The sequence below is a fragment of the Sus scrofa genome, chromosome 9 (assembly GCF_054392235.1).
Source record: "Sus scrofa isolate SSC_HxYL_T2T_F1_AM1 chromosome 9, Sscrofa_HxYL_maternal_Yorkshire_Landrace_v2.0, whole genome shotgun sequence".
NCBI classification, from domain to species: domain Eukaryota; kingdom Metazoa; phylum Chordata; class Mammalia; order Artiodactyla; family Suidae; genus Sus; species Sus scrofa.
The window spans coordinates 115226242-115242598 of record NC_139391.1 but is presented as its reverse complement, the minus strand read 5'-3'; the positions used below and the strand labels follow the sequence as shown (position 1 = coordinate 115242598).

The following is a 16357-nucleotide window of genomic DNA, read 5'->3' as shown; positions in this document are numbered from 1 at the left end:
AATCCATGCTTTTCACATGGTTAATTAATATATTTTAAAAAGCACAGCTCAATAGTGTCATCTTGGAAGAGCATTAGGAGACCACTGTTCTCAGCATTGTCTAAGTTAGCTGTGGCTCCTGTGCCCTCTCATAGCATCATGGCCTCTATCCACATCACTAACGATTCAGTAGAATTGTTTCTGCCTTGGACTGTGGGTACCTTGTGAGCAGGCACTCTGTTTTGATTTATTCTTGCATCTGTAGCGCATAGTGAAGCACTTGCTCCTCCTAGGTTCTTAGTAAATATTTGATACGTAAGTGAATGAATGAATGAATGAACACAAAAGATGAGCTGGAAGGAACATTATTGTATGTCTTTTTTTTTTTTTTTTTCAGTGTTCTAATATCAACATCAGGAAAGTAATCAATTACAGTTAAAAATAAACCATTAGGTTTTCCTAAGCAAAAATGATGACTGTAAAGTGGCATGTGTTCCATGAGAGTACATACATAAAAATTTAAAATCTAGATAACAAAAGACACTGAAAATGAATACACCAATGTTTAAAGTGGTGTTTCTGTTTAGAAGTGATGAGTCAGTACAATGTTTCCTTTTTCCTTCTTTCAAGCATTTCTCAAATGGCCTTCGTTCTAGAGGAATGTCCCGTGGTCCAACTCATGTTAACAAATGTACTGCCTTTTTCTCAACATCCCCAAATTGTTCTCTTCTTTACATTTCACTGCTTAGAAAATTAAAAGGGGGAGTTCCTGTTGTGGCGCAGTGGTTAACGAATCCGACTAGGAACCATGAGGTTGCGGGTTCGGTCCCCGGCCTTGCTCAGTGGGTAACGATCCGGTTGCCGTGAGCTGTGGTGTAGGTCGCAGACACGGCTCGGATCCCACGTTGCTGTGACTCTGGCTTAGGCCAGCAGCTACAGCTCCGATTGGACCCCTAGCCTGGGAACCTCCATGTGCCGCGGAAACGGCCCAAAGAAATAGCAAAAAAAAAAAAAATAAATAAAAAGAAAAGAAAAAGGGATATCTGCAACAAATTATTTTGCCACAGATCTATATTTTCATGGGAAACAAACAAAACACAACAGGGCTTAGAGGGTAAAATTTCTCTAGCCCACTGTGAAATTTCCGTTAAGCCCTTTGTAACTTCTCCAGGTCTTGGCTCTGAGAACAAATGGAGAGTATCATCTTTGATCAAGGGTTAAGTGAAATTAAAATTACCTACTGTTATAGAGAAACTCTTCCAAATAGTCCTCACCTGCTCCTCAGAAGGTGAGACTCCTCATCTCCACCATTCACACAGTGCATAGCTGCAGGACGCAAGGCAAGGATTGGAGAAAAGATTAAACCTCACACAATACCGTATTTCCATTAAAATTACATCACACAGAGTATTAGTACCTAAATGGTTTTATTTTTCTATAACTCTTAACAGAACAAATGTTGCCCTTGAGGCAACCCTGCAGAATAACTTTCACTTAGAGAAATGCAAAAAGGAATAGACATTATAATTTTCAAGAAGGAATAAAGTAATAATGGTATGGTTTCTGGGAGCCTTCTCTCTGATTTTTTTTCATGTGCTGATTATCTCCGAGGCTAGATAATAGAACTGTAGAGTTTCAGAGATGGAAGGAATTTTACAGATCATCTAGGGTAGTGTATATGGCCTCATTTACTGTTGAAGTTAAATTCCAGAGATGCTGAGGAACTTGGCAAATGTACTCAGTTCCTTTCCTTCGAGAGACCTTGGAAATGAATTGCCTAAGTGATATGTCTCTATTATTAATTTCAGTTATTCCATTTGTCTGCAAGCTCAGCAATCAGAGAGACCTGGGGTCCATGCCCCTTTCACCATACACCAATGTGATTTTGGAAACCTCTACTTCCTCAATTATAAAATGCTCTTTTTAAGGGACCTATCATGTAAAGTTGTTTTAGGATTAAATGAGAAACTGGTGAGTACACTACCAGGGTTCATAAATAATACTGGTGTTAACTATTGTCGTTGTTGTTTTAACTATTGTTGTTTTCATCCTCATTTATTCCACAAGTAATCCCACTATTTGAAATAAGGCATTCTGGGAGATCCAAATTTAAGAGTTTATGAAGATGGCCCCTATATGACACTTCTACTTCAGACTATGTAGCATGTGTCCAGTGTTAATATCTCTTTTTTTAGGAATTGTAAAAACTGACAAAGGAAGAGAAGGGCCCCAAACACCAATTATAATTGGCGCAGTGAGTGCTGGTTTGTGACAAGCTTTCTTTTTTGCACTTTCTGTGTATTTTCCCACTTATCCCTCAAAACCACTTCATCAGGTAGGTAGGTACTGTGATAATCCCCCTTTTACAGTGAGGAGATGGATGTAGAAGGATTAATTTAGGTGTCTTAACATGGCGTTTTATTATCATCACTCACATCACTCCCCAACTCCTGCAGTCACAAGTCAAGAGGATTTGCACCTCCTGGTGTCTTGTCTGATCTTTGGCTCCCAGAAATCATAATGGCTTGCCTGGTGCCTGACAGAGTGGTTCCCACCAGCCCTCTGGCTGTCAAATCGTACCTCCCCCATGCACCCCAGTAAGCAAGGTTTTATAGAACAAAAAGGTGGCCTTTGATGAAGGGCTTGAATGCCTAGTTATAACATACAGTCTGTATAATGATAAAGAAATTATGCCACTGGAACAAAAAAATGCTTTGAAATACTATCAGCTGTATGTTCTTTCTAGGTTCTTCCCTTCTCCATCCTTTAGAGAAAGGCATTAGGTGCAGCTTTAGACCAAGTCGTATTCCTCCAGTGAAGGGAGGGTAAGTAGTTACTAGAACAGAAAGTAATTACTCAGTTTTGAGCTTCAAAGGACACTTTTAGATACCTTTAGCAAGATAGCAGTTTTAAAGGAGGAAAGCGTTTTTCTTGAATGCTGAAAGTTAGATTTTATCATACTCTAAAGGAAGGATTAACTAAAGTTACAGAGTAAGAAAGAATATGGTTAAAAACAAAATCCTTGCCACACAATAAAAAGAAAAGCCTTTCTGTTAATGTGTGTGAAAAAGAGAGGAGAGGAGAAAAGAAGGAAAAAAAAAAGAGTGGAAAGGAAAGAAAATTAGAAGAAATGAGATTGAGGTGGGGGAAAAAGGGTGATGGAAGACAGGGAGAAAAGAAAAAAGCAAAACCTAGGAGCTCCCCAAACCCTCCCACCCTCCCACCTCCACCCCCATCACACACCAGTTCTACAAATCTTGAGTATAGGTAGAATGTAGAGATACCCAGATTGTTTTCAGGGAACTAAGCTAGACAGGTAGGGTGTGAGACAAGTTCAAAATGAGTCTCTTAAACAAAGATTATGAGTATTCCCATAAAAGTTTTCTATTCTTAATATCAGCTACTCTCCTATAATAGCTATAGTCAGTAAACTTTTTGTGTATCCCCTTCTTAACTGTGTGATTCATATCTAGATTTAGTAACCTGGATCTGTATTTTCCATCTCTTAATCTCAGCATTCAAATGATTCACCAGTTTATGCATGCAATTGTATTGTTACGCCTTATTTTCCGATCTCCAAAAAAGCAGCATTTTGGAAATGTTATATGCAGGTCTGGATATAAATGTTTCTCTATCCGATACGTAACTCATACTTATGAATCGAAAAAAGTTTCAGGATTTTTATAGGGACATTTAAAAATGTGGTGTGGCTTGAACTATTCCCTGCTGATGTACATCATCTCACTTGATATAACTTATTCGATGGAAGTTAATGATCTACTGAGGCATATTCTTCATCTTGTTTGCCATAATAACTTACAGCCTTATCTCGTTTCTCAGAATACTTTTCCAATTACAGCCAGTACTTGATCATTTGCGCACACAGCACTTTACCTGAACAATTCTTGCAGTGCTTTTACCTTTTTTGTCTTGTTACCTGCCCTGAGACCGTCCTCAGAAGTTGTAGTTGCTGAGGGTAGAGCAGAGAGGAGAGACACTGCGGGTGTGTTAAGGATAGATATGCAGTGTCTGACTCTTCACTGACCTCTGTTTCCGTTGAAGATTCTCAGTGACCTCTAAAAGTTATACACCCGCCTCCTGCCCAGGCCTTGTCCTGTGCTTTCTTCCTTTTGCTCTCCTTCTAAACATCTCCCCTCAGTTACCGCATTCACTTCCATGGCACTAAATGCAATTCCACTGCATACAATTTCAAAATCCACATCTCCAGTTATGACTTGTCTCAATCTCCAGATGTTTACATCTTTTTTTTTTTTTTTTTGTCTTTTTAGGGCTGCAACTGAGGCAAATGGAATTTCCCAGGCTAAGGGTCGAATTGGAGCTGTAGCTGCCAGCCTAAACCACAGCCACAGCAATGCCAGACCCGAGCCATTTCTGCAACCTACACCACAGCTCAAGGCAACGAGGGATCCTTTAACCCACTGAGTGTGTCCGGGGATAGAACCTGCATCCTCATGGATACTAGTCGGGTTCACTACCACTGAGCCATGACGGGAACTCCTATGTCTAATTGTTTATCTGATGTCAATATTTAACTTTCTCTTAGGTGTCTCAAATCTAGCTTGTTAAAGATGGAACTTTTGATCTCTTCACCAGCAAGACATGTCCATTTAGCTGTTTGTTTAAGCTTAAAAGCTGGCAATCATCCTACATACTTTCTTGCTTGCTCTCCCTACCACCCTGACCCACTCCCTGCCATATGCAATGCATCACTAATTTTTTTTTTTTTTTTTGTCTTTTTGCCATTTCTAGGGCCGCTCCTGTGTCATACGGAGGCTCCCAGGCTAGGGGGTCGAATCGGAGCTGTAGCCGCTGGCCTATGCCACAGCCACAGCAACAGAAACACTGGATCCGAGCTGCGTCTGCGACCTACACCACAGCTCACGGCAATGCCAGATCCTAAACCCACTGAGCAAGGCCAGGGATCGAACCCGCAACCTCATGGTTCCTAGTTGGATTTGTTAACCACTGTGCCACGACAGGAACTCCAATTCATCACTAATTTTGATTTCTTCTATCAAATATATTTCAAGCTTATCTGCCTTACCTCCACTGCCATCACCCTGCTTCCAGCTGTGTTATCTCTATTCAGGCCTGCACATTGCCTGTCTGCTTCCACCGTCACCCCTTCCAATCTGTTCTCCAAACAGCTAGAGGGATCTTTTAAAAGTAGAGTCAGACTGTGTTGCCTCCCTGCTGAGAACCTTTCTGTGTTTCCTCTCACACTTTGCATCTTACCCACTTCTCACCATCCCAAACCCTTTGCAGAAGGGCTCCTCAGCCTGAGCCCCACCCCACTTCCTTCAGCTGCATCTGCTGAACCCAGTGCTGCTTCATTAGTTCAGCAAATCTTGATATACCAGGTCTTCCTTGAGACCATGAGGATTCAGCAAGGACAATGATGCCCATGTTGCTTCAGTCACAGAAGAGCTGTGCTTACAACAAATATCTTCTAAATACGATATGAGAAATGCAAACCAAGCATTAAACCTGGACTGTTAGGGAGGCAGATGGAGACGAATGGAGATCTAACCTGAACTTGGTGGGGCATTGGGAGTTGGGAACTGGGTGATATTTTGTAGCAAAGTACTAAAACCTGAGACATGATGGATCTAGAACTAGATAGGGCAAGGGGAAATGTTCTTGGCATCCAGACAGAATCTTCTGGATTTAGAGATGCTTTAATATTTTAGTTTCTCAGAGAATCTTTTTTTTTTTTTTTAAGCACGAAATCAACTAATACATTTGTACTTTTGTTAGAATTAAAGGGAGAACACCAGTTTTAGGCCTTTTGAATATGTTAACTCTGCTATCTTAAGGGTTTTCTTTCCCTAGAAAGTTATTTCTAGCTAATTATCCTCACCAAGGAACTTAATCTGTCAGACTGTCATGCTAATGTTCCTCACAATGGGGACTGCTTCACTGAATAGAAACTGAGTTAATGGGGAAAATTAAATACTTAAAGGAGTTGATTATTTGAGGATTTTCTTCCAAGGTGATAAATATTATCTGTATCATCAAAGCCTGGTGCTTGGTTTTAAAGGAGGGAGAAATGGCCACAAACTTTCTTTCCTTTTTTTTTTTTTATTGAAGTATAGTTGATTTACAATGTTATGCTAGTTTCTAGTATACAGAAAAGTGATTCAGTCATATATATATATATACATTCTTTTTCATATTCTTTTCCATTATGGTTTATTATAGAATATTTTGAATATAGTTCCCTGTGCTATACAGTAGGACCTTGTTATTTATCTATTTGATATGTGGTGATTTGTATACTAAATTATCTTTCCCTGCTTCCCCTTTGGTTACCATAAGTTTGTTTTCCTGTCTTTGAGTGTTTTTGTTGCCAAAACTTTCTGATGGGAAGTTGCTTTTATACCACAGCCCTTAGTGTCCCTGAAATGTAAATTGCTAGGGTATATTTGATCTTCCAAGGTTTCAAGAAGCAGACAGTAATGTGAGCTAGGGTCAACTTGAAAGTAAAGAACATCTTATAAGACTCTATCCTGTTAATAGTGCATCAAATTGTCATTTTTCCATTGTATGTTTCTGCAACATCAAAGCTTTTCAGATAGAAACTTCAGAAAGAATATAATTTCTCAGGTTAGCCTGATACAGCTTAGGTTTAAACTAAGTGCTAAGAGAAAATAAAATTCCCCAACAATAAAAAATAGATAAGATAACAATACTAGAGAATTTTTTTGAATGTGTTACAGAGTTCCCTTGTGGTGCTGTGGCTTTGGGATCTGGTGTTGTCCATGCAGCAGCCTAGGTTGCTGCTGGGGCATGGGTTTGATCCCTGGCCCAGGAACTTCCATATGCCATGGGCAAGGCCAAAAAAAAAAAAAAAAAGTGATGGTACATATGTTAAAGGATGTGGTGTAGCTAATAAGTGAGTTTATGATTTATATACTAAATCTGATTACTTGGATTATTCTGGCAGTTTCTTGAAGAGCAAGTTACTTTTTCAGGTTGTGCAGTGATTACTTATTTTGTGTAACTTCTTCCCACTAGCTCTTTAGTACCATGAAAAATATATTATTGCTTTCAGGTGCTCAGGGCTTAGAACAGTGCTTGGAATAAAGCAGGTCGTTGATGAATGAAAGCTCCTATGTTCAGAAACCCTTGCTATATAAGGAGATGTACACACATTTAGCATAGAATAATTGTTATCTTACTGTTCAACCCAGAAAAAAACAGTGGTAGTTTTAAGAAGCTCATTGTGCCTTAGATGTATTTTTATATTGCTCTTTTAAAAAATCCTTGCAGTTTATAAGATTTAAAAGATCTTATAAATATTGCAAGTACAGTACCAGGATTCTTTAATTTCAAATATCACTTTGTTTTACCTGCAAAGATTTTCTAACTTTTTTTGAAGCTTGCTAAATTTTGGAGTCATCTAGTGGGATTTATAACTATATTTAAAATGGTTATTTTATAGAATCATTGATGATAGTGATAGAGTCTTGTTGGAAACAAAATAAAGAAAGGGTTAAGGTATATTATTAGCACAGTATAACTTCTGTAGACTGCTAGGCACTATTCTAAGAATTTAAGATTCATAAGTAAACCAGTTTAATTTTAAAGTTATCTGATATATTGAAGTTTGTAGTCTATGAGGAAGGTGGGGGTGGGAGGCAGGCAATGCAAAATAAAAACAACTAAATTATATACTATGTTCAAATACCATATGTTTGGGCTATGGGTTTGGAAGAGGTAAGGGACAGAGTGGGTTTTAAGTTTAGATAAGATAGACCCCACGGACCTCAATGAGAACATGCCATCTGAATCAAGACAAAATGGAAATGAGGGTGTTAGCCTTGAGACCATAAGGGAAAAATGCCTTCTAGGCAAGGAAAACAGCCACACAAAGGCCTTAAACCATGAGCGTCTGGCATATTCCAACCACAGGTAGGTCAGTGTTGGAAAGTAAATATTTAAAGAGTTTCTTCTCTGTAGAAAGCTTTATTTGCGCTGTCTTTTAGGTTGCCACTGGGGAGAGAGAGGGGTGGACTTGGAATCTGGGGTTAATAGATGCAAACTATTTTATTGCCTTTAGAATGGATAAGCAGTGAGATCCTGCTGTGTAGCACTGGGAACTATATCTAGTCACTTATGATGGAGCATGATGGAGGATAATGTGAGAAAAGGAATGTGTATATACTGTTTTACATGTGCGACTGGGTCACTTTGCTGTATAGTAGAAAATCAACAGAACACTGTAAACCAACTGTAATAGAAAAAATACAAATCATTTAAAAAATATTTAAAGAGATTTTTTTAACCTAGTGTGTGCAATATATTTGACAGTATTTTTAAATAATCGGGAGTGTTATCTTTAAAACACTTAAAGGTCCACAGAAATGGTCAGTCATTAATCCGAGATGACATTTACTGGGTGTACAAAATTGAACTCAGATCAAAATCTAATTCCCATTATAGGAAACAAGAATCAAAGAGTAACATTCCCTTGCTTCACAGGCTAGAAATCTTCTTACTGCCACGGAGATAAATCCCAACTATCAAATACACACAAACTACATCTCTACCCAGCATGAGAGAAAAAGAAAAGGGAAGATGAGCTTGTCTAAGTATTGATATAAATGCAGTCAGTAACTCTAGCCATATTGTAAAGGAATGTTAACATCTCTACAATGGAACAAAAACATTAACAAATATCTTTCTTCCCAGAAAATAGCTAATATCTTCCTAGAAAAAAGACACACCTAGGTTCCAAATTGTTCTTCAGGTGGTTAAGAATGATCCACCATTATTTATACTTGCTCACAGCACTCGATTTGTCATCCATCTTTGAGCTGGAATTGAGAGCATAAAAATAATCAACATTTTCCACCACCTGCAGAACATCATCTGTACTTTTAGCCTGTTTCCTCAGTGCTTCCTGCAGGGGTTCCATCTGCTTTATATACCTGATTTCTCTACACGTGATTAAAGCTGCTTATGCCACCTGAGCTGCAGACCGAGCTGGCATTATGGTACCACTCAAACCACCACAGCCTGCCACGTGAAACAGCCTCTATAATACTAGGGTTTAGATTAAACAGATGCTTGTAATTCTCACACAATATATATTTGTGAAGAAAAACATGAGACCATATTTCAAATAATTTAAATTATGTCAGGAGGATCATAACCATTGAGAAAACCTAAACAAAACAATGATCTGTAAAATTAATGGTCGGGACCTCCAGCCGTGGCACAGTGGATTAAGAATCCCACTACGGCACTGCAGAGGTGTAGGTTCGATTGCCAGCTTGTTGCAGTGGGTTAAGGGATCCATCATTGCTGCAGCTTCAGCATAGTCCCTCGCCCAGGGAAAAAGTAACGATCTTTAAATTTATCTACCTGGAAGACTGATGGAATTTTCAAATAGATCCTCCTACAAATGACTAACGACAAAAGCAAAACCAAGAAATTATTACAACCTACCATTGTTGTAGCCTAACAGAATTTATAGAATTAGTTAGTTAATGCTTCAGAAAATCAGCTGTTTAAGAAATTGTTTTGTCACCTATGCAGTAAAGCACACATAGCTCATGTAAAATGACCAACATCTCCAAATGTTTACTTTAGTAAGTCTGAATCATCATGTAAAATTCACCTGAAACAAGGTATCTGATAATTGTTTGCTAAAAAGCAAAAAAAATAAATAAATAAATAAATTTTTTTTGTTTTAATATGAAGTCTTTCTAGTTTGTATCCGACATCCACCTTAAATATAACATCGAATATAAAGCTTAGGGATATCCCTTATTCTATTCCAGTTGGCTTGTTCCAGATTTCAGAGGAAAAGCTTTCAGCTCTTCACTGTTGAGAATGATGTTAGCTGTGGGCTTGTCATACATGACTTTGGAGAAATGTATTTTTAAAATTTAAGTTAATCTATCTCCACAGCTTTTCAACACCATGACAATGTACTAGACATTTTAACCTATGTGCAATTGTTATGATTCTGCAATCTTATACTTCACTAATCCAGATCCTTCTATCTCCAGTTGATCCAAATATGATTTACTGAACTATTTTGTCTCTAAGCAATTTGATCTGAGCTATGAAAAGAATGAAATGCTCTTATCATTATTTTCATATGGCTCATCCCTATTTAACTTTCATGATTCCCTGAAAATGCCATGTCTGCTTGGTTACTTCATGGCTTTCTAAAACTGTGTTTGCAGACTTTCCATGCGAACCCACAATACCCTGTGCATCTCTGTTTTAGCATCTATTTGCAATTTGTAATTTCAAGAGTAGTGTTTTCTCCCCTCCACTGGACTATGAGCTTGTCGAGGATAAGAATGAAAATCTTTTTCATCCTTGTGCTTTCAGAACCTAACACGGTGCTGAAACAGATCAAAACCTCAGCAATGGTTTATGAATACGTACATGGCTGAATTATATTACTGTTTTAGACATTTTTCTTGATGCAATAACTTACATATGATTGTCATGTAAAGGTCTAAAATAGTGTCTATATTTTCTTTCCCCTTCCCCTTGAAAAGTAGTGGAGTGCTGTGAAGAAGGCAATAAAAATTTGGATGTTTCACCAAGCATAGCACCACTGGGTCAAAGAGACGTGTAGTGAAAAGAGCACTAAATCCAAAATTAGGGGACAAAGTTTCCATCATTTTACCACTAACTTTTCATCTTCATTTGGCCAAGCTACATATCACTTTTGACATATAGTTTCTTTTTTTTTAATTGAAGTATAGTTGATTTACAATATTGTGTTTGTTGCAGGTATACAGCAAAGTGATTCAGGGATATATATACACATATGTATATATGTGTGTGTGTGTGTGTGTGTATAATTTCTTTTTCAGATTCTCTTCCTTTACAGGATATTACAAGATACTGAATATAGTTCCCTATGCTACATAGTGGGTCCTTGTTTTTTTTTTTAATATATAATAGTGGTGTATCTGTTAATCCCAAACTTCTAACTTATCCCTTCCCTTACCACTTTACCCTTTAGTAATGATAAGTTTTCTTTCTATGTCTTTGAGTCTATTTATGTTTTGTAAATAAGTTTGTTTTATGGGTGAGATATATGTATATACTCACATCTTCTTTATCTAATCCTCTGTTGATGGACACTGAGGTTGCTTCCATGTCTTAGCTCTTGTAAGTAATGCTGCTATGAACATTGGGGTGCATATATATTTTTGAATTGGAGTTTTCATCTTTTCCAGATATATGCCCAGGAGTGGGATTACAGGATCGTATGGTAACTCTGTTGTACTTGATTTCTTAATGTCTAAAAGAGTAGAGTCATAATGGATGCTCTCTAAGATAACATTATATTAATATTATTTGGGACTCAACATTTTTCACATGGTTACCTTTAAATGGTAGGTTTACTTCCCTTGGGTGGTTTATCTATAAGGCTATGAACATAAGAAATACTTGTTAATGTTATAGCATTTCATTGGAGATCCTTGCTCATTTCTTGCTCATAGCTGAAATTCAGTTGTTGATTTACTGAATCAGTATAATTACCATTAAGACTTTTCACGCACAAAGAAAACAACAGACTAAATTATGCAGTTTATGAGTTCCTGCTGTGGTGCAGCAGGTTAAAGATCTAGCTCCAGTTATGTTGCTCTAAGAGTGAGAGACCTAAAGTCATTCCTGTAGAGTAACTGTAACAGGTAATGGGGCTGCTAAGGGATCTGGACTACAACTGGATGCTGATCATGCCCACCTAACAAGTTTTATATATCATTTAAAATATAAGTAATTTATATTATAATATTCCCTTCTTTTTAAAGGTCATTTCAGGTTTAATATGAATAATGGTAAAAAAAAATCTCTCATATTAACAAATTGGGCATTAACCAGCACTATGATATTGTTTGAAAATCAGAAACACTTAGATGAATATACAGATGTATAGGACTCAAAAAAAATTTCCATTGCTATGTCTCTGGTTACAGCTGTGGCACAGGTTGGTGGATCCCTGGCCCAGGAACTTCTTCATGTCATGGCTACAGCCACCAAAAAAAAAAAAAAGTACTGTATATAGACCTGCTCTATAATGTGTGCTTCAGATTGTATATGGATAACATAGAAAAGAGTCAAACAACAGTCATATACTTGATGAAGAAACTGATTATATTCTGGGAGGAACAATTCTTTGCTCTTTTTACTGGTCATTTCCTGGCTTCATCAGGCCCTGATTAGAACTCCAGCCATGCAAGGAATTGGGTTCTCATGAAGTGAACTATTTGAAAATTACAGATAGGATAAAGGGTCACTTATAGGTGGCAGAGGGACCTTTCTAATGTACATATATCACCATAACTAAGTTGGGTAATCTTGAAGACTCCATAATTGCCAAGGAGAGGAATATATTTCCACCATATGTTCCACATGTGCCCCAATATTTGAAGTACATCGTTAAATCAGCTATATTTAAAACAATTTACAATATGACAATTTTTAAATAGGTAATTGCATGATAAGAAAGATACCAAGTTCTCAATAATCACAAAGGGCATTTTCTTAACACACTAATCCAAGAGAGTATTTGAAATACTTGTTTAACAATTGCTTCTTCATGAAAGTAAAACAGTGGCAGAAAGCTAGAATGTTCCATACACAGAAGTTTCTGTTTGCATTACACACATATCTAATAATATATATTCTATAAATACACTGTGAATATAGGAATAAGCTTTTTAATTTTTCCACTTATGATACTAATGAAGAAAAATCCAAATAGCATAACTTTCTTCTAGATGCTGGATACCTGCAAAATCATTAATATCCATTCATCAAGATTTAATAGCTCTAAAGGAGCCATTGCAATGTGTAATATGCAAGCATTAAAAAATAATTTGCAAGATGCATCAACAGTAATTGGTTTATGCTATCAAAGTGAAGCTTATATATTACCGTTTAGCATGCTGTGACATTGCAAAAAGTTTTAAATCTTTATAAATATGTACATATATATATATAAAATTTTTCAAACCTTTCTGAAGTATAATTTTATTAAAGCAAAGAATAGTTTGTCAAAGCAAACTACTTTCACTTGCTCCAAACCTTCCAATGCTAATGGCTTTCCATCTCACTTTGAGGTCCCTTTCCCCTCATCTCCATTACATTTCTGCCTTCAGCCTCTGCTCTTTTCCCCTTCTTCACTCACCAGCCCCCTTATAAGCCTGAGAGATATCTGGAATATTCCAGAGTTAGAACATTTTCATTTGCATTCCTCCATCTAGATAACTACTTCATTTAAATGTCACTGTCTCAGGGCTTTTATGGTCTCCTCTGCCTTTAAAAACACAATCACCATCCACACAGTCTATTCTTCCCTTCCCTGACTGAGTTTTTCTCCTCACCATTATATTTGATAAATACATATTTTATTGCCTGTTTTCTTTTCGCTACTAGAATGTAAGAATGTAAGCTGCAGAAATTTATGAATGCTTTTTTTGTTGTGGTTTCTATGGTGCCTAGCTCTGTATTGGTCTCCCAGTAGATACATGATAATATTTGTTGAGTGAATGAGTAAGTTATAAAACAAATATAAAGAGATAATGCATATAGATTTGATGCTGAAATGTGTAAGATGAGCTGGTTGGAAACTAGAATTTAGGGCCAAAAAGTCACCAGGACCAAAATGTTAGAGATTCATCAATATTAACAAATTGGTTAATGTTTTTAAAGTTATTGGCAGAAACCATAATAAGTGACCATTCTGTTTTACTTGCTCGATTAAGGTTTGCTTTTATGAACATTATTGTATGCATATTAAAAGGGGGTTCATGATACTTTAAAGGAGGTCAGATTAGAATGCTACTCCATCATGAATTAAAGAAGGAGATGTTGAGAGTTCTCTTGTGGCAAGTCGATTAAGGTTAAGGATCCAGCGTTGTCACTTCAGTGGCTTGGGTAGCTGCCCTGGCCCAGGAACTTCCACATACCATGGTTGCATCCAAAAACAAACAAACAAAAAAAAAAAACAAAGGAGAGGCCTGGAACACTGCTACAGGACAAGGCTTTTGGTAAGGTTTTGTTTTTTAAAAAAAGAAAGAAAGAGAGGGAGGGAGGGATGGAAGAAGAAAGAGGAAAGAGGAACGAGGGAGGAAAAGGTAAGTAGTGTCAAGCATTAGAGAATTCTATGCCATAGACTGATTGTAATAGAAAAGAGGTAAAAATAACCTAATTCAATTAAAGAATTTTTAATTAGGTGATAATGAATCTGCAGGTCCGGATATAAATGGCATTGTTTGTTTTCAAAATCATGTCAGAAAGTGACAGAATTGCCAAAATACGCTGTAGCTGTTCTTGTTGTATCAGAGCTAAGGGAAGGCCGTTCTGATTAGATCAAAGGTAAAACTGGAAAAATGATTATACTATTAAAAAAAACGATTACAAGAAACACCATAACTGAACTTGTTTTAACTGATTTAAGAAGAGCAAGCTGGAAAGTATTCTGACAGAAGCATATTGTAAAAGATGAAAGGAAATGCAGCTCTGAGGAGTCCAGAGTTTCTCAGCATAGTCTTGGCAGAACTTGAACCAAAGTGGTTTTCGGAAGTTCCTTTATCAAGTATTTGCATTCTGTTTATTCTTGTTAATTCATTCTTCTGTCCAGTAATATTTTTGAAGCCCTACTATGTGCCGATTACGATTCTAAGCATTGAAAACAAAGCCTGCTTTCTTTCCTTCTAGCAAAGGAAGTCAGACGTTAAAGAGTACTCTAATGTGCCCTAAGATAGAGAGCAATGCTCTGGAGAAAAACAAAGCAGGACAGGTAGATGGAAGGCAGCTGTGGGGTGGGGTGGAGAATCAGAAGGGAAGATTGGCGCTGGAGCTAAGATCTGGAGGGGAGGGAGGAGGCAGAGGAAGTCTGAGGAAAGGCAGCTCTAGAGCAAAGAGCAAGTGGGGTCTCCAAGAAGGGGCCTGGCCCATTGGCCTGTTCAGGGAACCCAAGGAGGTCAGTGTGGGCAGAACCCTAGGAGCAAGGAAGATGTTAGTCAGGTGGCAGGGAGGAACTGGATTGTCAGGGCCTTCGGCCATTCCAAGAATTAGACTTTGTGCAGGAGATAGGACCCAAAGTGTCAGCAGAGTGACTGAGTCTGACTTGTGCTTGAAAAGCCTCAGCCTGCCTGCCATGTTGAGGGGAGGCTTCAAGGTACAAGGGTGAAAAGAGGGGTCTGGTTAGATGTTATTGTGGGATGCAGGCGATGGAGGCAGTACTTAGAGCAGAGCACTGGTGAGGGCTGGGAGTGGGGGGAGAAGTGCTCAGATTCTGAAGACCAATTGAAGGGTGAGCAGACTTGAGTTCCTAACAGGCTTCTGGAGGAGGTGAAAGAAAAGCTCCAGAGCTTTTGTCCAACAACTGGCGAAATGGAGTTGTCATTTCCTGGACTAGGAAGATCACTTGAGGGGCAAGTTCATGATGTCTCTCTTAATCTATTGCTATCGCTCTTTGTCTCTCTCTCCTCTTGTAATTTATCACTTATCTGTTGAAAAACTAAACTGTATGATCTATACAGTTTTCTACAGCAGGGATTTTGTTGAATGTTTCCCTCTGGTGTCATGTAACATGTTCCCCTTTCCCCTGTATTTTTCTAGAAATTGTCAGCTAGGTCTATAAGCTTGGCAAAAATTCCCTTCTGATTTTTGTCCACCCTGCTTCACTGTAGTGCTGTGTACCTGACCTCCCCTCCCAACCCCATGAGGCATATCTCCTCTGGTTTTGCTTGCGGGTTTATTAGCAGCCAGGAATAATCCTACTTAAAAAAATGATAACGCTTTAATTTATCATTTACTCTTCTTTTATTTGCTGAAATATTTCCATAAATGGAGTATTTAGTTAAGTTATAGTTCATTTATGTGAAGTACACTAAATGCTGGATTCCCTGCCTTTATTTACTGATATTCAGAAGTTAACTAGCATCTTCTAAAATTATTGTTATTATTTTTTTTTTAGTGAGCCCATGGAATTAAATATACTTGATGTATTTTAATCCATTGCAGGAAATTCTGATTGATATTAATTAAAATCATGCTCTTTGATCCTGGTTTGTTTTTTTTTTTTTAACTGCCCTGTCTCCAGTAGTTTCTTTTTGAAGTGACAATGGGTAAGATCCTCTTACCCATTTCCATCCCTAGAATCAGTCATTTCTCCAGGAGCCTAGTTTTGTTTTCTCTTAACGGAAAAATGGTCTAGGGAGTTCCCATCGTTGCTCAGCAGAAACAGATCTGACTAGTATCCATGAGGATGCAGGTTGGATCTCTGGCCTTGCTCAGTGGGTTAAGGATCCGGCTCTAAGGTGAACTGTGGTGTAGGTGGCAGACACGGCTGAAATCTGGCATTGCT

The 16357-nt window shown here is 37.8% G+C and overlaps 1 protein-coding gene across 7 annotated transcripts in view; it reads left to right on the top strand.

Annotated features, from left to right (window-relative positions):
• CNTNAP2 (contactin associated protein 2) overlaps window positions 1–16357 on the top strand; it is a 2042838-nt gene that overhangs the window by 1346281 nt on the left and 680200 nt on the right. The window lies entirely within an intron of this gene.